This window comes from Oncorhynchus tshawytscha, linkage group LG01 (assembly GCF_018296145.1).
Source record: "Oncorhynchus tshawytscha isolate Ot180627B linkage group LG01, Otsh_v2.0, whole genome shotgun sequence".
Taxonomy (NCBI): domain Eukaryota; kingdom Metazoa; phylum Chordata; class Actinopteri; order Salmoniformes; family Salmonidae; genus Oncorhynchus; species Oncorhynchus tshawytscha.
Window position 1 is genome coordinate 9,973,758 of NC_056429.1, and position 24,416 is coordinate 9,998,173.

The window sequence follows — 24,416 nt, forward strand, 5'->3', positions numbered from 1 at the left end:
TCCTCTGGTCTGATGAAACAAAAATCAAACTGTTTGGCCATAATGACCATCATTATGTTTGGAGGAAAAGGGGGGATGCTTGCAAGCCGAAGAACACCATCCCAGCCGTGAAGCACGGGGTGCTTGTTCTGGGGGTGCTTTGCTGCAGGAGGGACTGGTGCACTTCACAAAATAGATAGAATCATGAGGAAGAAAATGATGTGGATATATTGAAGCAACATCTCAAGACATCAGTGAGAAAGTTAAAGCTTGGATGCAAATGGGTCTTCCAAATGGACAATGACCCCAAGCATACTTCCAAAGTTGTGGCAAAATGGCTTAAGGACAACAGGGGTCAAGTTATTGGAGTGGCCATCACAAAGCCCTGACCTCAGTCCTATAGAAAATGTGTGGGAAGAACTGAAAAAGCGTGTTTGAGTAAGGAGGCCCACAAACCTGACTCAGTTACACCAGCTCTGTCAGGAGGAATGGGCCAAAATTCACCAAACTTATTGTGGGAAGCGTGCAGAAGTCTACCCGAAATGTTTGACCCAAGTTATACAATTTAAAGGCACTGCTACCAAATACTAATTGAGTGTATGTAAACTTCTGACCCACTGGGAATGTGATGAAAGAAATACAAGCTGAAATAAATCATTCTCTCTACTATTATTCCGACATTTCACATTCTTAAAATAAAATGGTGATACTAACTGACCTAAGACAGGTAATTTTTACTAGGATTAAAATGTCAGGAATTGTTAAAAACGGAGTTTAAATGTATTTGGCTAAGGTGTATGTAAACGTCCGACTTCAATTGTATCTGTATTTCCAGTCATGTGAAATCCATAGATTAGGACCTAATGCATTTTTAAAAATGTACTAATTTCTTCATATGACATGTAACTCAGTAAAATCAATGAAATTGTTGCGTGTTGCATTCATCTTTTTGTTCATTATAATGTTTACATTCTGTCATAAGGAGCACATGTTCAACTTCATAAAAAACACGCATGTCAAATGGTCCCGTACAGTCAAAATCATGTTTTTAATCAAATGAGATGATATTTGGATGAAACCAGATCAAAGTAGGATGACCAAAAATCACTGTTGCTGCTACATTGATGAAGTTTGATCATAAAGTGAGTGGTCCCCTCTCCCATGTCAAACACGTGGATTCAGGGAGGATTATTAATACAGCAGTCTTATGTGTGCAGCAGGGACATTTCAATTGAAACATTTCTAGCCTGTTCTAGCCCATTTCTATCTGTGGGTAACAGAGTTGACATGTTATGCTCAACCCTCTCAATTATCCATCACGAAACACAGAAAATGACCCAAAACGGTAGAACCAGCTCAATCACTATTTAACTATTAGATGTTCAATGTTTCTTTAAAAAAAAAATATTTAAGAAGTTTCAACATATTAAAACAACAATTCTGTTTATGTAACAGGGTTGACCTTAAAATCTCCAGAAATGACAAAGCTACAAAATAACCAGGACTTTACACTTATGGTGAAAACAACGTATTTTGGGGGTTAAGTGGGTTAACAGAGGGACATGTCAAAACGCTGAATTTTGGTACTTTAGTAAGTCTTTATTCATATTGAAAATCTGATTTATTGACTTCTCTATGTGGTCTATAGTAAAGGGCACTTACTTTAATATAGCAGGCTTTTAAAATGACATATTGGTGCACAATTTCTCTTAAAATATCAAAAGGGATGCAAAAAGCACTCATTTCGTGGAACGCCCCGTCCCATATACAGTCTGAGAGTGTTATTCATATTGACACCCAAATAAATAACACTTTTTTTTACAGGCCACTCATTGTCGTCAGTTTTCACACACAAAAAACGAATTGTACTGTTTCTGCTTTGTAACTTGTAACTGGTCATTTCTGTGTTACATGTGACAGAGCTCTGACTATAAGTTCATTGCCACTGAGTCAGGAAATGGTTATGAGCCAGAGGGATAAGGCTTTAGTCTGACCCCAAATATTTTACCCACCTACACATTCTCGCAGTATTCAAGGAATGTTCATTCAAGCTATTTCCGATACCAGTTTTTAGAACCAGATGTCAATTATAGGCCTATTTTAGGATTCAGCACAAACTTAAACTCATTACTGCTCAGCAAAAGTCATCGTAAGGCCGGGATTTAATCTGCTCGTGCTTTGTCTGCAATAGATTTTGTAAGGCAATGTTCACGAATTCGCAGAGACCACATAAACAATAAACGCTGCATATTTCGGCTCAATCAGAAATCACCTTTCAATGGTTCATTATCCAAATCCAGTGGGACTAAATCCGGGCTAAACCATAAATTGTTTGGGATACCCAACTGATGATTGGCTCTCGGTTGCCGAAGCATGCTGTGATGGTCTCATTTTTTATTCACTGCAATTAAAAACATTGGTTTTGATTGCCAATCTGTGCTCATAGAACACTCATGCGTAGAAGACAGAACACTCATGCACAGAACACTCATGCACAGAACACTCATACACAGAACACTCATGCATAGAACATTTTAATCATTTGGTGATTCATCCCATTCTTCTGAAGCAACCTCAGGTCTTAACAACCTGCCACATAGTTAATCTAATTAGTCAAAGACTAAATAGTCCAGAAGTTAGTAATCTGAAGTCAAGCAATGTCTCAGAAATATACATTTTTATTTATATATATACATTTTATTAGAATTAGCCCTAGTCTTGACGTAATTTAAGATGTATTATGATTCAGTGTTAGTCAGACTTTTTCAGACAACACTCACTGCAACATGTCCAGAATTTAAAATAGGCAGTTCATTTTCTGTGGTTATGACAACGGCACGTTAAGTGCTCTATTATGTACTGTGGATGTATTTTAAACAGGCGATAAGAAGCGGTGAACGTGCCAAATGAGATGCATGGCCAGTCTGCACAGTTTCCACTAAATAAAAGTGATTTGAAACCAAATTGCATGCACTTCGTTTCTAAAATGTGGAGATGAAAGAAATTTAGAAAGAAATGCTATTGCTTATTTCAATAGGTTGTATTGTGCATAACAAATTAAATTTACTTAATCAATCAATCAATCAAATGTATTTATAAAGACCTTTGTACATAAGCAGTTGTCACAAAGTGCTCCACAGTAACCCATCCCAGAATTATTCTGTTGAACAAGGCAGCGTAAATTTAAGACAAGCCAATGTGTTCACTAGTAATTTGCCCAAAGTTGTTGAAAATATTTTAGTTGCATTTTGGTGGGCATACAGTACCAGTCAAAAGTTTGGACACACCTACTCATTAAATGGCTTTTCTTTATTTTAACTATTTTCTACATTATAGAACAAGAGTGAAGACATCAAAACTATGAAATAACACATATGGAATCATGTAGTAACCAAAAAAGTGTTTAGCAAATCTAAATATATTTAATAGTAGCCACCCTTTGACTTGATGACAGCTTTGCACACTTGGCATTCTCTCAACCAGCTTCATAAGGCAGTCACCTGAAATGCATTTCAATTTACAAATGTGCCTTGTTAAAAGTACATTTGTGGAATTTCTTTCCTTCATAATGTGTTTGAGCCAATCAGTTGTGTTGTGACAAGGTAGGGTGGAACTTTGAAAGTTTCTTCAAGTGCAGTCGCAAAAATCATCAAGCGCTATAATGAAACTGGCTCTCATGAGGACCACCACAGGAAAGGAAGACCCAGAGTTACCTCTGCTGCAGATGATAAGTTCATTAGAGTTACCAGCCTCAGATATTGCAGCCCAAATAAATGCTTTCCACAGTTTAAGTAAAAGACACATCTCAACTCTCAGCATCAACTGTTCAGAGGAGGCTGCGTGAATCAGGCCTTCATGGTTGATTTTCTGCAAAGAAACCACTACTAAATGACACCAGTAAGAAGAAGAGACTTGCTTGGGCCAAGAAACACAAGCAATGGACGTTAGACCGGTGGAAGTATGTCCAAATGAGTCCAAATGTAAGATTTCTGGTTCCAACTGCTGTGTCTTTGTGAGACGCAGAGTAGGTGATTCCCATCGTGAAGCATGGAGGAGGTGGTGTGTGGGTGCTTTGCTGGTGACACTGTATGTGATTTATTTAGAATTCAAGGTACACTTACCCAGCATGGCTACCACATCATTTTGTAGCGATACACCATCCCATCTGCTTTGCGCTTAGTGGGACTATCATTTGATTTTCAACAGGATAATGACCCACCATACCTCCAGGCTGTGTAAGGGCTATTTGATTAAGAAGGAGAGTGATGGAGTGCTGCATCAGGTGACCTGGCCTCCACAATCACCCGACCTCAACAAAATTGAGATGGTTTGGGATGAGTTGAACCGCAAAGTGAAGGAAAAGCTGCCAACACATACTCAGTATATGAGGGAACTCCTTCAATACTGTTGGAAAAGCACTCCAGGTGGAGCTGATGAGAGAATGCCAAATATGCAATGCTGTCATCAAGTCAAAGGGTGGCTACTAAAATCTAAAATACATTTTGATTGGTTTAACACTTTAACCACACCCATGTATTGGAAGGAATAGCCTAAATGTTATATATTATTAACCTTTATTTTACTAGGCAAGTCAGTTAAGAAAAAATTCTTACTTTCAATGACAGCCTAGGAACAATGGGTTAACTGCCTAATCAAGCCTACCACTGTTGTGTCGTCCGCAAACTTGATGATTGAGTTGGAGGCGTGCGTGGCCACGCAGTCGTGGGTGAACAGGGAGTACAGGAGAGGGCTCAGAACGCACCCTTGTGGGGCCCCAGTGTTGAAGATCAGCGGGGTGGAGATGTTGTTGCCTACCCTCACCACCTGGGGGCGGCCCGTCAGGAAGTCCAGTACCCAGCTGCACAGGGCGGGGTCGAGACCCAGGGTCTCGAGCTTGATGACGAGCTTGGAGGGTACTATGGTGTTGAATGCCGAGCTGTAGTCGATGAACAGCATTCTCACATAGGTATTTCTCTTGTCCAGATGGGTTAGGGCAGTGTGCAGTGTGGTTGAGATTGCATCGTCTGTGGACCTATTTGGGCGGTAAGCAAATTGGAGTGGGTCTAGGGTGTCAGGTAGGGTGGAGGTGATATGGTCCTTGACTAGTCTCTCAAAGCACTTCATGATGACGGAAGTGAGTGCTACGGGGCGGTAGTCGTTTAGCTCAGTTACCTTAGCTTTCTTGGGAACAGGAACAATGGTGGCCCTCTTGAAGCATGTGGGAACAGCAGACTGGTATAGGGATTGATTGAATATGTCCGTAAACACACCAGCCAGCTGGTCTGCGCATGCTCTGAGGGCACGGCTGGGGATGCCGTCTGGGCCTGCAGCCTTGCGAGGGTTAACACGTTTAAATGTCTTACTCACCTCGGCTGCAGTGAAGGAGAGTCCGCATGTTTTCGTTGCAGGCCATGTCAGTGGCACTGTATTGACCTCAAAGCGGGCAAAAAAGTTATTTAGTCTGCCTGGGAGCAAGACATCCTGGTCCGTGACTGGGCTGGATTTCTTCTTGTAGTCCGTGATTGACTGTAGACCCTGCCACATGCCTCGTGTCTGAGCCGTTGAATTGAGATTCTACTTTGTCTCTGTACTGGCGCTTAGCTTGTTTGATAGCCTTGCGGAGGGAATAGCTGCACTGTTTGTGTTCGGTCATGTTACCAGTCACCTTGCCCTGATTAAAAGCAGTGGTTCGCGCTTTCAGTTTCACACGAATGCTGCCATCAATCCACGGTTTCTGGTTAGGGAATGTTTTAATCGTTGCTATGGGAACGACAACTTCAACGCACGTTCTAATGAACTCGCACACCGAATCAGCGTATTCGTCAATATTGTTATCTGACGCAATACGAAACATATCCCAGTCCACGTGATGGAAGCAGTCTTGGAGTGTGGAGTCAGCTTGGTCGGACCAGCGTTGGACAGACCTTAGTGTGGGAGCCTCTTGTTTTAGTTTCTGCCTGTAGGCAGGGATCAACAAAATGGAGTCGTGGTCAGTTTTTCCGAAAGGAGGGCGGGGCAGGGCCTTATATGCATCGCGGAAGTTAGAGTAACAATGATCCAAGGTTTTTCCACCCCTGGTTGCGCATTTTCCACCCCTGGTTGAGCCAGTACAGGGGGCTTAACTGTAATTTGATCAGTTATATTTGGATTTGTAGTGTCAGCATTGGTTGCTCACATGTCATGCCTATGTTTGCTAATCTTGCCAATGAAAAAAATAATTAAAGTAATTGCCAATATCAGTGGCTTTTGTGATGAATGAGGCATCTGATTCAATGTATGATGGAGCTGAGTTTGTCTTTTTGCCCGAAATTTTATTTAAGATGCTCCAAAGCTTTTTACTATCATTCTTTAAATCTTTTTTCTTTGTTTCATAATATAGTTTCTTTTTCTTTTGATTCAGTTTAGTCAGATGATTTCTCACTTTGCAGTATGTTTGCCAATCTGTTGTGCAGCCAGATTTATGTCCCATTCTTTTACCTCATCCCTCTCAACCATACATTTTTTTAATTCCTCAACAATCCATGGGGATTTAATAGTTTTTACAGTCATTTTCTTAATTGGTGCATGCTTATTAGTAACTGGAATAAGACATTTCATAAATATGTCAAGTGCAGTGTCTGGTTGCGCCTTATTACACACCACAGACCAACAAATATTCTTTACATCAACAACATAGCAATCACTACACAACTTATTGTATGACCTCTTATTCAGTATATTTGGCCCAGCCTTTGGAACTGTGGTTTTCCTAAACATGGCTATTATATTGTGATCACTACATCCAATGGATTTGGATACTGCTTTAAAGCAAATTTCTGCAGTAATTGGTAAAGATGTGATCAATAAAATGTTTGATGATTTAACTTCTGTGCTGTTTGTAACTACCCTGATACAGTAGGTTGACTGATAACCTGAACCAGGTTGCAGGCACAAGTTACAGTTTGAAGCTATTTCTTCGGTGTGAAGTTTGATGAAAGCAAGTCCATATTTAAATCACCCAGAAAATATACCTCTCTGTCGATATCACATACATTATCAAGCATTTTGTTAGCACTTGGTGGTCTATAGTAGCTTCCCACAAGAATGGGCTTTAGGTGAGGAAGATGAACTTGTAACAATATTACTTCAATATTATTTAACATGAGAACCATTTTAGGTATAACAGGAATGTGGTTCTGAATATAAATGGCAACACCTCCACCATTGGCATTTCTATATTTTCTGTAGATGTTATAACCATGTATTTCTACCACTGTATCATCAAAGGTATTATCTAAGTGATTTTCAGAAATTATGAATGTCATCTGTTACAAGCAAATTATTGATGTCATGAACTTTGTTTCTTAAACTACATATGTTAATGTGGGCTATTTTTAGCACTGTTCTGAGATGTTTTATTATTTTCATTAGTTTACTGGGAAGCCTAGCAGAAGTAGACATGCTGATGTTAATTATGTTAGTGCAGTGTGAGATGCACACTGCCTAAGGGCTAACAGTATAACTATGGTTCATAGGCAAATAATTACAGCATACAATAGCTGTAGAGTTAGTCTGTGTGATTAACGGGGGCTGAGATAGAGCTGTGTTTGTGAGACAAAGATGGATTCCGAAGGTGCCCAGGCCCGGGTCTTTTTTTTTACAAAAACATCTGTAGAGTCAGAATGGTTTGAATTACAAACTACTAAAAGCTATCTATGAAAAGCTGAGACTCTATCGAACATGCACATGTAACATGTTTTGCTCTATGACGCTCACAAGCTACATAAAAGTTGTTAGAAAGTACAAGGTTCTTCTACGTATGAAGGTCAAAGGTTGTCCTGAAAGGAAAATGTTAAAACACCTCATTTTGAAGCAAAATATAAGGGCTGGACATGGAGATCAACGAAAGCCAGAAAACTGAAAAGATTATTGCTGGGGTCTCAGGACTGATTCAAGAGGTTTATTTTACTAACGATAAGGAAGACATTTAAGTAGTTTTTATTGTACATGGTTAACATCCACTCAGAACATATTCCCTTCATCCACGTTCATTGAAGAACAAGGAACAGTCATCAAAGGTGGAAGAAAAATGAGCAAAGTCACTTCTAACCACCAGATTCATGCTCTGAACAGGAATATCTTTAATCGTCATCATGGATAGCGAGATCTACCACTTTAGACACACATTTCTCAAGTACAGCACTATAGAAATGATCCCTGAAAGTATAGTCTTGGTGCATAAGTTGTTGTGATCAAGGTGGAGCATCTTGAAAAGAGCATTTGCACCACTGGTTTGTGTTGCATTCTCAGCATCAACAGTTGTTGCAATCAAATTATGTTAATTATGGAGAATTGCTAGGTTCCTCAAATGAAAAATATGGTCAACGATGCTGGTTGCCAACAGGTAAAATATGACCTAATGTTGGTGGACAGCCATCCATATTTCAAAGGCGGTTATTTTTGTTGAAGTCTACCCCCGTTTAAACATTGTGTGTTTTAGCTATAGACGTATGGGTTGTACCATCAGATTTGTCTTTGTCTTCCGCATCCAGTGGTACCAAGAGTTAGTCTGTGTGATTAACGGGGGCTGAGATAGAGCTGTGTTTGTGAGACAAAGATGGATTCCGAAGGTGCCCAGGCCCGGGTCTTTTTTTTACAAAAACATCTGTAGAGTCAGAATGGTTTGAATTACAAACTACTAAAAGCTATCTATGAAAAGCTGAGACTCTATCGAACATGCACATGTAACATGTTTTGCTCTATGACGCTCACAAGCTACATAAAAGTTGTTAGAAAGTACAAGGTTCTTCTACGTATGAAGGTCAAAGGTTGTCCTGAAAGGAAAATGTTAAAACACCTCATTTTGAAGCAAAATATAAGGGCTGGACATGGAGATCAACGAAAGCCAGAAAACTGAAAAGATTATTGCTGGGGTCTCAGGACTGATTCAAGAGGTTTATTTTACTAACGATAAGGAAGACATTTCAGTAGTTTTTATTGTACATGGTTAACATCCACTCAGAACATATTCCCTTCATCCACGTTCATTGAAGAACAAGGAACAGTCATCAAAGGTGGAAGAAAAATGAGCAAAGTCACTTCTAACCACCAGATTCATGCTCTGAACGGGAATATCTTTAATCGTCATCATGGATAGCGAGATCTACCACTTTAGACACACATTTCTCAAGTACAGCACTATAGAAATGATCCCTGAAAGTATAGTCTTGGTGCATAAGTTGTTGTGATCAAGGTGGAGCATCTTGAAAAGAGCATTTGCACCACTGGTTTGTGTTGCATTCTCAGCATCAACAGTTGTTGCAATCAAATTATGTTAATTATGGAGAATTGCTAGGTTCCTCAAATGAAAAATATGGTCAACGATGCTGGTTGCCAACAGGTAAAATATGACCTAATGTTGGTGGACAGCCATCCATATTTCAAAGGCGGTTATTTTTGTTGAAGTCTACCCCCGTTTAAACATTGTGTGTTTTAGCTATAGACGTATGGGTTGTACCATCAGATTTGTCTTTGTCTTCCGCATCCAGTGGTACCAAGAGTTAGTCTGTGTGATTAACGGGGGCTGAGATAGAGCTGTGTTTGTGAGACAAAGATGGATTCCGAAGGTGCCCAGGCCCGGGTCTTTTTTTTACAAAAACATCTGTAGAGTCAGAATGGTTTGAATTACAAACTACTAAAAGCTATCTATGAAAAGCTGAGACTCTATCGAACATGCACATGTAACATGTTTTGCTCTATGACGCTCACAAGCTACATAAAAGTTGTTAGAAAGTACAAGGTTCTTCTACGTATGAAGGTCAAAGGTTGTCCTGAAAGGAAAATGTTAAAACACCTCATTTTGAAGCAAAATATAAGGGCTGGACATGGAGATCAACGAAAGCCAGAAAACTGAAAAGATTATTGCTGGGGTCTCAGGACTGATTCAAGAGGTTTATTTTACTAACGATAAGGAAGACATTTCAGTAGTTTTTATTGTACATGGTTAACATCCACTCAGAACATATTCCCTTCATCCACGTTCATTGAAGAACAAGGAACAGTCATCAAAGGTGGAAGAAAAATGAGCAAAGTCACTTCTAACCACCAGATTCATGCTCTGAACGGGAATATCTTTAATCGTCATCATGGATAGCGAGATCTACCACTTTAGACACACATTTCTCAAGTACAGCACTATAGAAATGATCCCTGAAAGTATAGTCTTGGTGCATAAGTTGTTGTGATCAAGGTGGAGCATCTTGAAAAGAGCATTTGCACCACTGGTTTGTGTTGCATTCTCAGCATCAACAGTTGTTGCAATCAAATTATGTTAATTATGGAGAATTGCTAGGTTCCTCAAATGAAAATATGGTCAACGATGCTGGTTGCCAACAGGTAAAATATGACCTAATGTTGGTGGACAGCCATCCATATTTCAAAGGCGGTTATTTTTGTTGAAGTCTACCCCCGTTTAAACATTGTGTGTTTTAGCTATAGACGTATGGGTTGTACCATCAGATTTGTCTTTGTCTTCCGCATCCAGTGGTACCAAGAGTTAGTCTGTGTGATTAACGGGGCTGAGATAGAGCTGTGTTTGTGAGACAAAGATGGATTCCGAAGGTGCCCAGGCCCGGGTCTTTTTTTTACAAAAACATCTGTAGAGTCAGAATGGTTTGAATTACAAACTACTAAAAGCTATCTATGAAAAGCTGAGACTCTATCGAACATGCACATGTAACATGTTTTGCTCTATGACGCTCACAAGCTACATAAAAGTTGTTAGAAAGTACAAGGTTCTTCTACGTATGAAGGTCAAAGGTTGTCCTGAAAGGAAAATGTTAAAACACCTCATTTTGAAGCAAAATATAAGGGCTGGACATGGAGATCAACGAAAGCCAGAAAACTGAAAAGATTATTGCTGGGGTCTCAGGACTGATTCAAGAGGTTTATTTTACTAACGATAAGGAAGACATTTCAGTAGTTTTTATTGTACATGGTTAACATCCACTCAGAACATATTCCCTTCATCCACGTTCATTGAAGAACAAGGAACAGTCATCAAAGGTGGAAGAAAAATGAGCAAAGTCACTTCTAACCACCAGATTCATGCTCTGAACGGGAATATCTTTAATCGTCATCATGGATAGCGAGATCTACCACTTTAGACACACATTTCTCAAGTACAGCACTATAGAAATGATCCCTGAAAGTATAGTCTTGGTGCATAAGTTGTTGTGATCAAGGTGGAGCATCTTGAAAAGAGCATTTGCACCACTGGTTTGTGTTGCATTCTCAGCATCAACAGTTGTTGCAATCAAATTATGTTAATTATGGAGAATTGCTAGGTTCCTCAAATGAGAAATATGGTCAACGATGCTGGTTGCCAACAGGTAAAATATGACCTAATGTTGGTGGACAGCCATCCATATTTCAAAGGCGGTTATTTTTGTTGAAGTCTACCCCCGTTTAAACATTGTGTGTTTTAGCTATAGACGTATGGGTTGTACCATCAGATTTGTCTTTGTCTTCCGCATCCAGTGGTACCAAGAGTTAGTCTGTGTGATTAACGGGGGCTGAGATAGAGCTGTGTTTGTGAGACAAAGATGGATTCCGAAGGTGCCCAGGCCCGGGTCTTTTTTTTACAAAAACATCTGTAGAGTCAGAATGGTTTGAATTACAAACTACTAAAAGCTATCTATGAAAAGCTGAGACTCTATCGAACATGCACATGTAACATGTTTTGCTCTATGACGCTCACAAGCTACATAAAAGTTGTTAGAAAGTACAAGGTTCTTCTACGTATGAAGGTCAAAGGTTGTCCTGAAAGGAAAATGTTAAAACACCTCATTTTGAAGCAAAATATAAGGGCTGGACATGGAGATCAACGAAAGCCAGAAAACTGAAAAGATTATTGCTGGGGTCTCAGGACTGATTCAAGAGGTTTATTTTACTAACGATAAGGAAGACATTTCAGTAGTTTTTATTGTACATGGTTAACATCCACTCAGAACATATTCCCTTCATCCACGTTCATTGAAGAACAAGGAACAGTCATCAAAGGTGGAAGAAAAATGAGCAAAGTCACTTCTAACCACCAGATTCATGCTCTGAACGGGAATATCTTTAATCGTCATCATGGATAGCGAGATCTACCACTTTAGACACACATTTCTCAAGTACAGCACTATAGAAATGATCCCTGAAAGTATAGTCTTGGTGCATAAGTTGTTGTGATCAAGGTGGAGCATCTTGAAAAGAGCATTTGCACCACTGGTTTGTGTTGCATTCTCAGCATCAACAGTTGTTGCAATCAAATTATGTTAATTATGGAGAATTGCTAGGTTCCTCAAATGAGAAATATGGTCAACGATGCTGGTTGCCAACAGGTAAAATATGACCTAATGTTGGTGGACAGCCATCCATATTTCAAAGGCGGTTATTTTTGTTGAAGTCTACCCCCGTTTAAACATTGTGTGTTTTAGCTATAGACGTATGGGTTGTACCATCAGATTTGTCTTTGTCTTCCGCATCCAGTGGTACCAAGAGTTAGTCTGTGTGATTAACGGGGGCTGAGATAGAGCTGTGTTTGTGAGACAAAGATGGATTCCGAAGGTGCCCAGGCCCGGGTCTTTTTTTACAAAAACATCTGTAGAGTCAGAATGGTTTGAATTACAAACTACTAAAAGCTATCTATGAAAAGCTGAGACTCTATCGAACATGCACATGTAACATGTTTTGCTCTATGACGCTCACAAGCTACATAAAAGTTGTTAGAAAGTACAAGGTTCTTCTACGTATGAAGGTCAAAGGTTGTCCTGAAAGGAAAATGTTAAAACACCTCATTTTGAAGCAAAATATAAGGGCTGGACATGGAGATCAACGAAAGCCAGAAAACTGAAAAGATTATTGCTGGGGTCTCAGGACTGATTCAAGAGGTTTATTTTACTAACGATAAGGAAGACATTTCAGTAGTTTTTATTGTACATGGTTAACATCCACTCAGAACATATTCCCTTCATCCACGTTCATTGAAGAACAAGGAACAGTCATCAAAGGTGGAAGAAAAATGAGCAAAGTCACTTCTAACCACCAGATTCATGCTCTGAACGGGAATATCTTTAATCGTCATCATGGATAGCGAGATCTACCACTTTAGACACACATTTCTCAAGTACAGCACTATAGAAATGATCCCTGAAAGTATAGTCTTGGTGCATAAGTTGTTGTGATCAAGGTGGAGCATCTTGAAAAGAGCATTTGCACCACTGGTTTGTGTTGCATTCTCAGCATCAACAGTTGTTGCAATCAAATTATGTTAATTATGGAGAATTGCTAGGTTCCTCAAATGAGAAATATGGTCAACGATGCTGGTTGCCAACAGGTAAAATATGACCTAATGTTGGTGGACAGCCATCCATATTTCAAAGGCGGTTATTTTTGTTGAAGTCTACCCCCGTTTAAACATTGTGTGTTTTAGCTATAGACGTATGGGTTGTACCATCAGATTTGTCTTTGTCTTCCGCATCCAGTGGTACCAAGAGTTAGTCTGTGTGATTAACGGGGGCTGAGATAGAGCTGTGTTTGTGAGACAAAGATGGATTCCGAAGGTGCCCAGGCCCGGGTCTTTTTTTTACAAAAACATCTGTAGAGTCAGAATGGTTTGAATTACAAACTACTAAAAGCTATCTATGAAAAGCTGAGACTCTATCGAACATGCACATGTAACATGTTTTGCTCTATGACGCTCACAAGCTACATAAAAGTTGTTAGAAAGTACAAGGTTCTTCTACGTATGAAGGTCAAAGGTTGTCCTGAAAGGAAAATGTTAAAACACCTCATTTTGAAGCAAAATATAAGGGCTGGACATGGAGATCAACGAAAGCCAGAAAACTGAAAAGATTATTGCTGGGGTCTCAGGACTGATTCAAGAGGTTTATTTTACTAACGATAAGGAAGACATTTCAGTAGTTTTTATTGTACATGGTTAACATCCACTCAGAACATATTCCCTTCATCCACGTTCATTGAAGAACAAGGAACAGTCATCAAAGGTGGAAGAAAAATGAGCAAAGTCACTTCTAACCACCAGATTCATGCTCTGAACGGGAATATCTTTAATCGTCATCATGGATAGCGAGATCTACCACTTTAGACACACATTTCTCAAGTACAGCACTATAGAAATGATCCCTGAAAGTATAGTCTTGGTGCATAAGTTGTTGTGATCAAGGTGGAGCATCTTGAAAAGAGCATTTGCACCACTGGTTTGTGTTGCATTCTCAGCATCAACAGTTGTTGCAATCAAATTATGTTAATTATGGAGAATTGCTAGGTTCCTCAAATGAGAAATATGGTCAACGATGCTGGTTGCCAACAGGTAAAATATGACCTAATGTTGGTGGACAGCCATCCATATTTCAAAGGCGGTTATTTTTGTTGAAGTCTACCCCCGTTTAAACATTGTGTGTTTTAGCTATAGACGTATGGGTTGTACCATCAGATTTGTCTTTGTCTTCCGCATCCAGTGGTACCAAGAGTTAGTCTGTGTGATTAACGGGGGCTGAGATAGAGCTGTGTTTGTGAGACAAAGATGGATTCCGAAGGTGCCCAGGCCCGGGTCTTTTTTTTACAAAAACATCTGTAGAGTCAGAATGGTTTGAATTACAAACTACTAAAAGCTATCTATGAAAAGCTGAGACTCTATCGAACATGCACATGTAACATGTTTTGCTCTATGACGCTCACAAGCTACATAAAAGTTGTTAGAAAGTACAAGGTTCTTCTACGTATGAAGGTCAAAGGTTGTCCTGAAAGGAAAATGTTAAAACACCTCATTTTGAAGCAAAATATAAGGGCTGGACATGGAGATCAACGAAAGCCAGAAAACTGAAAAGATTATTGCTGGGGTCTCAGGACTGATTCAAGAGGTTTATTTTACTAACGATAAGGAAGACATTTCAGTAGTTTTTATTGTACATGGTTAACATCCACTCAGAACATATTCCCTTCATCCACGTTCATTGAAGAACAAGGAACAGTCATCAAAGGTGGAAGAAAAATGAGCAAAGTCACTTCTAACCACCAGATTCATGCTCTGAACGGGAATATCTTTAATCGTCATCATGGATAGCGAGATCTACCACTTTAGACACACATTTCTCAAGTACAGCACTATAGAAATGATCCCTGAAAGTATAGTCTTGGTGCATAAGTTGTTGTGATCAAGGTGGAGCATCTTGAAAAGAGCATTTGCACCACTGGTTTGTGTTGCATTCTCAGCATCAACAGTTGTTGCAATCAAATTATGTTAATTATGGAGAATTGCTAGGTTCCTCAAATGAGAAATATGGTCAACGATGCTGGTTGCCAACAGGTAAAATATGACCTAATGTTGGTGGACAGCCATCCATATTTCAAAGGCGGTTATTTTTGTTGAAGTCTACCCCCGTTTAAACATTGTGTGTTTTAGCTATAGACGTATGGGTTGTACCATCAGATTTGTCTTTGTCTTCCGCATCCAGTGGTACCAAGAGTTAGTCTGTGTGATTAACGGGGGCTGAGATAGAGCTGTGTTTGTGAGACAAAGATGGATTCCGAAGGTGCCCAGGCCCGGGTCTTTTTTTACAAAAACATCTGTAGAGTCAGAATGGTTTGAATTACAAACTACTAAAAGCTATCTATGAAAAGCTGAGACTCTATCGAACATGCACATGTAACATGTTTTGCTCTATGACGCTCACAAGCTACATAAAAGTTGTTAGAAAGTACAAGGTTCTTCTACGTATGAAGGTCAAAGGTTGTCCTGAAAGGAAAATGTTAAAACACCTCATTTTGAAGCAAAATATAAGGGCTGGACATGGAGATCAACGAAAGCCAGAAAACTGAAAAGATTATTGCTGGGGTCTCAGGACTGATTCAAGAGGTTTATTTTACTAACGATAAGGAAGACATTTCAGTAGTTTTTATTGTACATGGTTAACATCCACTCAGAACATATTCCCTTCATCCACGTTCATTGAAGAACAAGGAACAGTCATCAAAGGTGGAAGAAAAATGAGCAAAGTCACTTCTAACCACCAGATTCATGCTCTGAACGGGAATATCTTTAATCGTCATCATGGATAGCGAGATCTACCACTTTAGACACACATTTCTCAAGTACAGCACTATAGAAATGATCCCTGAAAGTATAGTCTTGGTGCATAAGTTGTTGTGATCAAGGTGGAGCATCTTGAAAAGAGCATTTGCACCACTGGTTTGTGTTGCATTCTCAGCATCAACAGTTGTTGCAATCAAATTATGTTAATTATGGAGAATTGCTAGGTTCCTCAAATGAGAAATATGGTCAACGATGCTGGTTGCCAACAGGTAAAATATGACCTAATGTTGGTGGACAGCCATCCATATTTCAAAGGCGGTTATTTTTGTTGAAGTCTACCCCCGTTTAAACATTGTGTGTTTTAGCTATAGACGTATGGGTTGTACCATCAGATTTGTCTTTGTCTTCCGCATCCAGTGGTACCAAGAGTTAGTCTGTGTGATTAACGGGGGCTGAGATAGAGCTGTGTTTGTGAGACAAAGATGGATTCCGAAGGTGCCCAGGCCCGGGTCTTTTTTTTACAAAAACATCTGTAGAGTCAGAATGGTTTGAATTACAAACTACTAAAAGCTATCTATGAAAAGCTGAGACTCTATCGAACATGCACATGTAACATGTTTTGCTCTATGACGCTCACAAGCTACATAAAAGTTGTTAGAAAGTACAAGGTTCTTCTACGTATGAAGGTCAAAGGTTGTCCTGAAAGGAAAATGTTAAAACACCTCATTTTGAAGCAAAATATAAGGGCTGGACATGGAGATCAACGAAAGCCAGAAAACTGAAAAGATTATTGCTGGGGTCTCAGGACTGATTCAAGAGGTTTATTTTACTAACGATAAGGAAGACATTTCAGTAGTTTTTATTGTACATGGTTAACATCCACTCAGAACATATTCCCTTCATCCACGTTCATTGAAGAACAAGGAACAGTCATCAAAGGTGGAAGAAAAATGAGCAAAGTCACTTCTAACCACCAGATTCATGCTCTGAACGGGAATATCTTTAATCGTCATCATGGATAGCGAGATCTACCACTTTAGACACACATTTCTCAAGTACAGCACTATAGAAATGATCCCTGAAAGTATAGTCTTGGTGCATAAGTTGTTGTGATCAAGGTGGAGCATCTTGAAAAGAGCATTTGCACCACTGGTTTGTGTTGCATTCTCAGCATCAACAGTTGTTGCAATCAAATTATGTTAATTATGGAGAATTGCTAGGTTCCTCAAATGAGAAATATGGTCAACGATGCTGGTTGCCAACAGGTAAAATATGACCTAATGTTGGTGGACAGCCATCCATATTTCAAAGGCGGTTATTTTTGTTGAAGTCTACCCCCGTTTAAACATTGTGTGTTTTAGCTATAGACGTATGGGTTGTACCATCAGATTTGTCTTTGTCTTCCGCATCCAGTGGTACCAAGAGTTAGTCTGTGTGATTAACGGGGGCTGAGATAGAGCTGTGTTTGTGAGACAAAGATGGATTCCGAAGGTGCCCAGGCCCGGGTCTTTTTTTACAAAAACATCTGTAGAGTCAGAATGGTTTGAATTACAAACTACTAAAAGCTATCTATGAAAAGCTGAGACTCTATCGAACATGCACATGTAACATGTTTTGCTCTATGACGCTCACAAGCTACATAAAAGTTGTTAGAAAGTACAAGGTTCTTCTACGTATGAAGGTCAAAGGTTGTCCTGAAAGGAAAATGTTAAAACACCTCATTTTGAAGCAAAATATAAGGGCTGGACATGGAGATCAACGAAAGCCAGAAAACTGAAAAGATTATTGCTGGGGTCTCAGGACTGATTCAAGAGGTTTATTTTACTAACGATAAGGAAGACATTTCAGTAGTTTTTATTGTACATGGTTAACATCCACTCAGAACATATTCCCTTCATCCACGTTCATTGAAGAACAAGGAACAGTCATCAAAGGTGGAAGAAAAATGAGCAAAGTCACTTCTAACCACCAGATTCATGCTCTGAACGGGAATATCTTTAATCGTCATCATGGATAGCGAGATCTACCACTTTAGACACACATTTCTCAAGTACAGCACTATAGAAATGATCCCTGAAAGTATAGTCTTGGTGCATAAGTTGTTGTGATCAAGGTGGAGCATCTTGAAAAGAGCATTTGCACCACTGGTTTGTGTTGCATTCTCAGCATCAACAGTTGTTGCAATCAAATTATGTTAATTATGGAGAATTGCTAGGTTCCTCAAATGAGAAATATGGTCAACGATGCTGGTTGCCAACAGGTAAAATATGACCTAATGTTGGTGGACAGCCATCCATATTTCAAAGGCGGTTATTTTTGTTGAAGTCTACCCCCGTTTAAACATTGTGTGTTTTAGCTATAGACGTATGGGTTGTACCATCAGATTTGTCTTTGTCTTCCGCATCCAGTGGTACCAAGAGTTAGTCTGTGTGATTAACGGGGGCTGAGATAGAGCTGTGTTTGTGAGACAAAGATGGATTCCGAAGGTGCCCAGGCCCGGGTCTTTTTTTTACAAAAACATCTGTAGAGTCAGAATGGTTTGAATTACAAACTACTAAAAGCTATCTATGAAAAGCTGAGACTCTATCGAACATGCACATGTAACATGTTTTGCTCTATGACGCTCACAAGCTACATAAAAGTTGTTAGAAAGTACAAGGTTCTTCTACGTATGAAGGTCAAAGGTTGTCCTGAAAGGAAAATGTTAAAACACCTCATTTTGAAGCAAAATATAAGGGCTGGACATGGAGATCAACGAAAGCCAGAAAACTGAAAAGATTATTGCTGGGGTCTCAGGACTGATTCAAGAGGTTTATTTTACTAACGATAAGGAAGACATTTCAGTAGTTTTTATTGTACATGGTTAACATCCACTCAGAACATATTCCCTTCATCCACGTTCATTGAAGAACAAGGAACAGTCATCAAAGGTGGAAGAAAAATGAGCAAAGTCACTTCTAACCACCAGATTCATGCTCTGAACGGGAATATCTTTAATCGTCATCATGGATAGCGAGATCTACCACTTTAGACACACATTTCTCAAGTACAGCACTATAGAAATGATCCCTGAAAGTATAGTCTTGGTGCATAAGTTGTTGTGATCAAGGTGGAGCATCTTGAAAAGAGCATTTGCACCACTGGTTTGTGTTGCATTCTCAGCATCAACAGTTGTTGCAATCAAATTATGTTAATTATGGAGAATTGCTAGGTTCCTCAAATGAGAAATATGGTCAACGATGCTGGTTGCCAACAGGTAAAATATGACCTAATGTTGGTGGACAGCCATCCATATTTCAAAGGCGGTTATTTTTGTTGAAGTCTACCCCCGTTTAAACATTGTGTGTTTTAGCTATAGACGTATGGGTTGTACCATCAGATTTGTCTTTGTCTTCCGCATCCAGTGGTACCAAGAGTTAGTCTGTGTGATTAACGGGGGCTGAGATAGAGCTGTGTTTGTGAGACAAAGATGGATTCCGAAGGTGCCCAGGCCCGGGTCTTTTTTTTACAAAAACATCTGTAGAGTCAGAATGGTTTGAATTACAAACTACTAAAAGCTATCTATGAAAAGCTGAGACTCTATCGAACATGCACATGTAACATGTTTTGCTCTATGACGCTCACAAGCTACATAAAAGTTGTTAGAAAGTACAAGGTTCTTCTACGTATGAAGGTCAAAGGTTGTCCTGAAAGGAAAATGTTAAAACACCTCATTTTGAAGCAAAATATAAGGGCTGGACATGGAGATCAACGAAAGCCAGAAAACTGAAAAGATTATTGCTGGGGTCTCAGGACTGATTCAAGAGGTTTATTTTACTAACGATAAGGAAGACATTTCAGTAGTTTTTATTGTACATGGTTAACATCCACTCAGAACATATTCCCTTCATCCACGTTCATTGAAGAACAAGGAACAGTCATCAAAGGTGGAAGAAAAATGAGCAAAGTCACTTCTAACCACCAGATTCATGCTCTGAACGGGAATATCTTTAATCGTCATCATGGATAGCGAGATCTACCACTTTAGACACACATTTCTCAAGTACAGCACTATAGAAATGATCCCTGAAAGTATAGTCTTGGTGCATAAGTTGTTGTGATCAAGGTGGAGCATCTTGAAAAGAGCATTTGCACCACTGGTTTGTGTTGCATTCTCAGCATCAACAGTTGTTGCAATCAAATTATGTTAATTATGGAGAATTGCTAGGTTCCTCAAATGAGAAATATGGTCAACGATGCTGGTTGCCAACAGGTAAAATATGACCTAATGTTGGTGGACAGCCATCCATATTTCAAAGGCGGTTATTTTTGTTGAAGTCTACCCCCGTTTAAACATTGTGTGTTTTAGCTATAGACGTATGGGTTGTACCATCAGATTTGTCTTTGTCTTCCGCATCCAGTGGTACCAAGAGTTAGTCTGTGTGATTAACGGGGGCTGAGATAGAGCTGTGTTTGTGAGACAAAGATGGATTCCGAAGGTGCCCAGGCCCGGGTCTTTTTTTTACAAAAACATCTGTAGAGTCAGAATGGTTTGAATTACAAACTACTAAAAGCTATCTATGAAAAGCTGAGACTCTATCGAACATGCACATGTAACATGTTTTGCTCTATGACGCTCACAAGCTACATAAAAGTTGTTAGAAAGTACAAGGTTCTTCTACGTATGAAGGTCAAAGGTTGTCCTGAAAGGAAAATGTTAAAACACCTCATTTTGAAGCAAAATATAAGGGCTGGACATGGAGATCAACGAAAGCCAGAAAACTGAAAAGATTATTGCTGGGGTCTCAGGACTGATTCAAGAGGTTTATTTTACTAACGATAAGGAAGACATTTCAGTAGTTTTTATTGTACATGGTTAACATCCACTCAGAACATATTCCCTTCATCCACGTTCATTGAAGAACAAGGAACAGTCATCAAAGGTGGAAGAAAAATGAGCAAAGTCACTTCTAACCACCAGATTCATGCTCTGAACGGGAATATCTTTAATCGTCATCATGGATAGCGAGATCTACCACTTTAGACACACATTTCTCAAGTACAGCACTATAGAAATGATCCCTGAAAGTATAGTCTTGGTGCATAAGTTGTTGTGATCAAGGTGGAGCATCTTGAAAAGAGCATTTGCACCACTGGTTTGTGTTGCATTCTCAGCATCAACAGTTGTTGCAATCAAATTATGTTAATTATGGAGAATTGCTAGGTTCCTCAAATGAGAAATATGGTCAACGATGCTGGTTGCCAACAGGTAAAATATGACCTAATGTTGGTGGACAGCCATCCATATTTCAAAGGCGGTTATTTTTGTTGAAGTCTACCCCCGTTTAAACATTGTGTGTTTTAGCTATAGACGTATGGGTTGTACCATCAGATTTGTCTTTGTCTTCCGCATCCAGTGGTACCAAGAGTTAGTCTGTGTGATTAACGGGGGCTGAGATAGAGCTGTGTTTGTGAGACAAAGATGGATTCCGAAGGTGCCCAGGCCCGGGTCTTTTTTTTACAAAAACATCTGTAGAGTCAGAATGGTTTGAATTACAAACTACTAAAAGCTATCTATGAAAAGCTGAGACTCTATCGAACATGCACATGTAACATGTTTTGCTCTATGACGCTCACAAGCTACATAAAAGTTGTTAGAAAGTACAAGGTTCTTCTACGTATGAAGGTCAAAGGTTGTCCTGAAAGGAAAATGTTAAAACACCTCATTTTGAAGCAAAATATAAGGGCTGGACATGGAGATCAACGAAAGCCAGAAAACTGAAAAGATTATTGCTGGGGTCTCAGGACTGATTCAAGAGGTTTATTTTACTAACGATAAGGAAGACATTTCAGTAGTTTTTATTGTACATGGTTAACATCCACTCAGAACATATTCCCTTCATCCACGTTCATTGAAGAACAAGGAACAGTCATCAAAGGTGGAAGAAAAATGAGCAAAGTCACTTCTAACCACCAGATTCATGCTCTGAACGGGAATATCTTTAATCGTCATCATGGATAGCGAGATCTACCACTTTAGACACACATTTCTCAAGTACAGCACTATAGAAATGATCCCTGAAAGTATAGTCTTGGTGCATAAGTTGTTGTGATCAAGGTGGAGCATCTTGAAAAGAGCATTTGCACCACTGGTTTGTGTTGCATTCTCAGCATCAACAGTTGTTGCAATCAAATTATGTTAATTATGGAGATCCTCAAATGAGAAATATGGTCAACGATGCTGGTTGCCAACAGGTAAAATATGACCTAATGTTGGTGGACAGCCATCCATATTTCAAAGGCGGTTATTTTTGTTGAAGTCTACCCCCGTTTAAACATTGTGTGTTTTAGCTATAGACGTATGGGTTGTACCATCAGATTTGTCTTTGTCTTCCGCATCCAGTGGTACCAAGAGTTAGTCTGTGTGATTAACGGGGCTGAGATAGAGCTGTGTTTGTGAGACAAAGATGGATTCCGAAGGTGCCCAGGCCCGGTCTTTTTTACAAAAACATCTGTAGAGTCAGAATGGTTTGAATTACAAACTACTAAAAGCTATCTATGAAAAGCTGAGACTCTATCGAACATGCACATGTAACATGTTTTGCTCTATGACGCTCACAAGCTACATAAAAGTTGTTAGAAAGTACAAGGTTCTTCTACGTATGAAGGTCAAAGGTTGTCCTGAAAGGAAAATGTTAAAACACCTCATTTTGAAGCAAAATATAAGGGCTGGACATGGAGATCAACGAAAGCCAGAAAACTGAAAAGATTATTGCTGGGGTCTCAGGACTGATTCAAGAGGTTTATTTTACTAACGATAAGGAAGACATTTCAGTAGTTTTTATTGTACATGGTTAACATCCACTCAGAACATATTCCCTTCATCCACGTTCATTGAAGAACAAGGAACAGTCATCAAAGGTGGAAGAAAAATGAGCAAAGTCACTTCTAACCACCAGATTCATGCTCTGAACGGGAATATCTTTAATCGTCATCATGGATAGCGAGATCTACCACTTTAGACACACATTTCTCAAGTACAGCACTATAGAAATGATCCCTGAAAGTATAGTCTTGGTGCATAAGTTGTTGTGATCAAGGTGGAGCATCTTGAAAAGAGCATTTGCACCACTGGTTTGTGTTGCATTCTCAGCATCAACAGTTGTTGCAATCAAATTATGTTAATTATGGAGAATTGCTAGGTTCCTCAAATGAGAAATATGGTCAACGATGCTGGTTGCCAACAGGTAAAATATGACCTAATGTTGGTGGACAGCCATCCATATTTCAAAGGCGGTTATTTTTGTTGAAGTCTACCCCCGTTTAAACATTGTGTGTTTTAGCTATAGACGTATGGGTTGTACCATCAGATTTGTCTTTGTCTTCCGCATCCAGTGGTACCAAGAGTTAGTCTGTGTGATTAACGGGGGCTGAGATAGAGCTGTGTTTGTGAGACAAAGATGGATTCCGAAGGTGCCCAGGCCCGGGTCTTTTTTTACAAAAACATCTGTAGAGTCAGAATGGTTTGAATTACAAACTACTAAAAGCTATCTATGAAAAGCTGAGACTCTATCGAACATGCACATGTAACATGTTTTGCTCTATGACGCTCACAAGCTACATAAAAGTTGTTAGAAAGTACAAGGTTCTTCTACGTATGAAGGTCAAAGGTTGTCCTGAAAGGAAAATGTTAAAACACCTCATTTTGAAGCAAAATATAAGGGCTGGACATGGAGATCAACGAAAGCCAGAAAACTGAAAAGATTATTGCTGGGGTCTCAGGACTGATTCAAGAGGTTTATTTTACTAACGATAAGGAAGACATTTCAGTAGTTTTTATTGTACATGGTTAACATCCACTCAGAACATATTCCCTTCATCCACGTTCATTGAAGAACAAGGAACAGTCATCAAAGGTGGAAGAAAAATGAGCAAAGTCACTTCTAACCACCAGATTCATGCTCTGAACGGGAATATCTTTAATCGTCATCATGGATAGCGAGATCTACCACTTTAGACACACATTTCTCAAGTACAGCACTATAGAAATGATCCCTGAAAGTATAGTCTTGGTGCATAAGTTGTTGTGATCAAGGTGGAGCATCTTGAAAAGAGCATTTGCACCACTGGTTTGTGTTGCATTCTCAGCATCAACAGTTGTTGCAATCAAATTATGTTAATTATGGAGAATTGCTAGGTTCCTCAAATGAGAAATATGGTCAACGATGCTGGTTGCCAACAGGTAAAATATGACCTAATGTTGGTGGACAGCCATCCATATTTCAAAGGCGGTTATTTTTGTTGAAGTCTACCCCCGTTTAAACATTGTGTGTTTTAGCTATAGACGTATGGGTTGTACCATCAGATTTGTCTTTGTCTT

The 24,416-nt window shown here is 39.4% G+C and overlaps 17 non-coding genes across 17 annotated transcripts; all 17 read right to left on the bottom strand.

Moving 5' to 3' along the window:
* Nucleotides 1–7,975: 7,975 nt before the first annotated feature.
* Nucleotides 7,976–8,191, bottom strand: LOC121847490. Its single transcript, XR_006084354.1, has one exon. It is a non-coding gene; the product is annotated as a small nucleolar RNA U3 (small nucleolar RNA).
* Nucleotides 8,192–8,971: 780 nt separating this feature from the next.
* Nucleotides 8,972–9,187, bottom strand: LOC121847502. Its single transcript, XR_006084370.1, has one exon. It is a non-coding gene; the product is annotated as a small nucleolar RNA U3 (small nucleolar RNA).
* A 780-nt stretch (nucleotides 9,188–9,967) lies between these two features.
* LOC121847503 lies at nucleotides 9,968–10,183 on the bottom strand. Its single transcript, XR_006084371.1, has one exon. It is a non-coding gene; the product is annotated as a small nucleolar RNA U3 (small nucleolar RNA).
* Nucleotides 10,184–10,961: 778 nt separating this feature from the next.
* LOC121847504 lies at nucleotides 10,962–11,177 on the bottom strand. The gene has a single exon (XR_006084372.1). It is a non-coding gene; the product is annotated as a small nucleolar RNA U3 (small nucleolar RNA).
* A 780-nt stretch (nucleotides 11,178–11,957) lies between these two features.
* Nucleotides 11,958–12,173, bottom strand: LOC112219252. The gene has a single exon (XR_002948709.2). It is a non-coding gene; the product is annotated as a small nucleolar RNA U3 (small nucleolar RNA).
* Nucleotides 12,174–12,952: 779 nt separating this feature from the next.
* On the bottom strand, nucleotides 12,953–13,168 carry LOC121847506. Its single transcript, XR_006084374.1, has one exon. It is a non-coding gene; the product is annotated as a small nucleolar RNA U3 (small nucleolar RNA).
* A 780-nt stretch (nucleotides 13,169–13,948) lies between these two features.
* On the bottom strand, nucleotides 13,949–14,164 carry LOC121847507. Its single transcript, XR_006084375.1, has one exon. It is a non-coding gene; the product is annotated as a small nucleolar RNA U3 (small nucleolar RNA).
* A 780-nt stretch (nucleotides 14,165–14,944) lies between these two features.
* Nucleotides 14,945–15,160, bottom strand: LOC121847508. The gene has a single exon (XR_006084377.1). It is a non-coding gene; the product is annotated as a small nucleolar RNA U3 (small nucleolar RNA).
* A 779-nt stretch (nucleotides 15,161–15,939) lies between these two features.
* Nucleotides 15,940–16,155, bottom strand: LOC112219260. Its single transcript, XR_002948716.2, has one exon. It is a non-coding gene; the product is annotated as a small nucleolar RNA U3 (small nucleolar RNA).
* A 780-nt stretch (nucleotides 16,156–16,935) lies between these two features.
* Nucleotides 16,936–17,151, bottom strand: LOC121847511. The gene has a single exon (XR_006084379.1). It is a non-coding gene; the product is annotated as a small nucleolar RNA U3 (small nucleolar RNA).
* Nucleotides 17,152–17,930: 779 nt separating this feature from the next.
* LOC112219256 lies at nucleotides 17,931–18,146 on the bottom strand. The gene has a single exon (XR_002948713.2). It is a non-coding gene; the product is annotated as a small nucleolar RNA U3 (small nucleolar RNA).
* A 780-nt stretch (nucleotides 18,147–18,926) lies between these two features.
* LOC112219254 lies at nucleotides 18,927–19,142 on the bottom strand. The gene has a single exon (XR_002948711.2). It is a non-coding gene; the product is annotated as a small nucleolar RNA U3 (small nucleolar RNA).
* A 780-nt stretch (nucleotides 19,143–19,922) lies between these two features.
* On the bottom strand, nucleotides 19,923–20,138 carry LOC121847514. The gene has a single exon (XR_006084382.1). It is a non-coding gene; the product is annotated as a small nucleolar RNA U3 (small nucleolar RNA).
* Nucleotides 20,139–20,918: 780 nt separating this feature from the next.
* Nucleotides 20,919–21,134, bottom strand: LOC121847515. The gene has a single exon (XR_006084384.1). It is a non-coding gene; the product is annotated as a small nucleolar RNA U3 (small nucleolar RNA).
* Nucleotides 21,135–21,914: 780 nt separating this feature from the next.
* LOC121847517 lies at nucleotides 21,915–22,130 on the bottom strand. Its single transcript, XR_006084389.1, has one exon. It is a non-coding gene; the product is annotated as a small nucleolar RNA U3 (small nucleolar RNA).
* Nucleotides 22,131–22,896: 766 nt separating this feature from the next.
* On the bottom strand, nucleotides 22,897–23,112 carry LOC121847518. The gene has a single exon (XR_006084391.1). It is a non-coding gene; the product is annotated as a small nucleolar RNA U3 (small nucleolar RNA).
* A 779-nt stretch (nucleotides 23,113–23,891) lies between these two features.
* LOC121847519 lies at nucleotides 23,892–24,107 on the bottom strand. The gene has a single exon (XR_006084392.1). It is a non-coding gene; the product is annotated as a small nucleolar RNA U3 (small nucleolar RNA).
* Nucleotides 24,108–24,416: the final 309 nt, after the last annotated feature.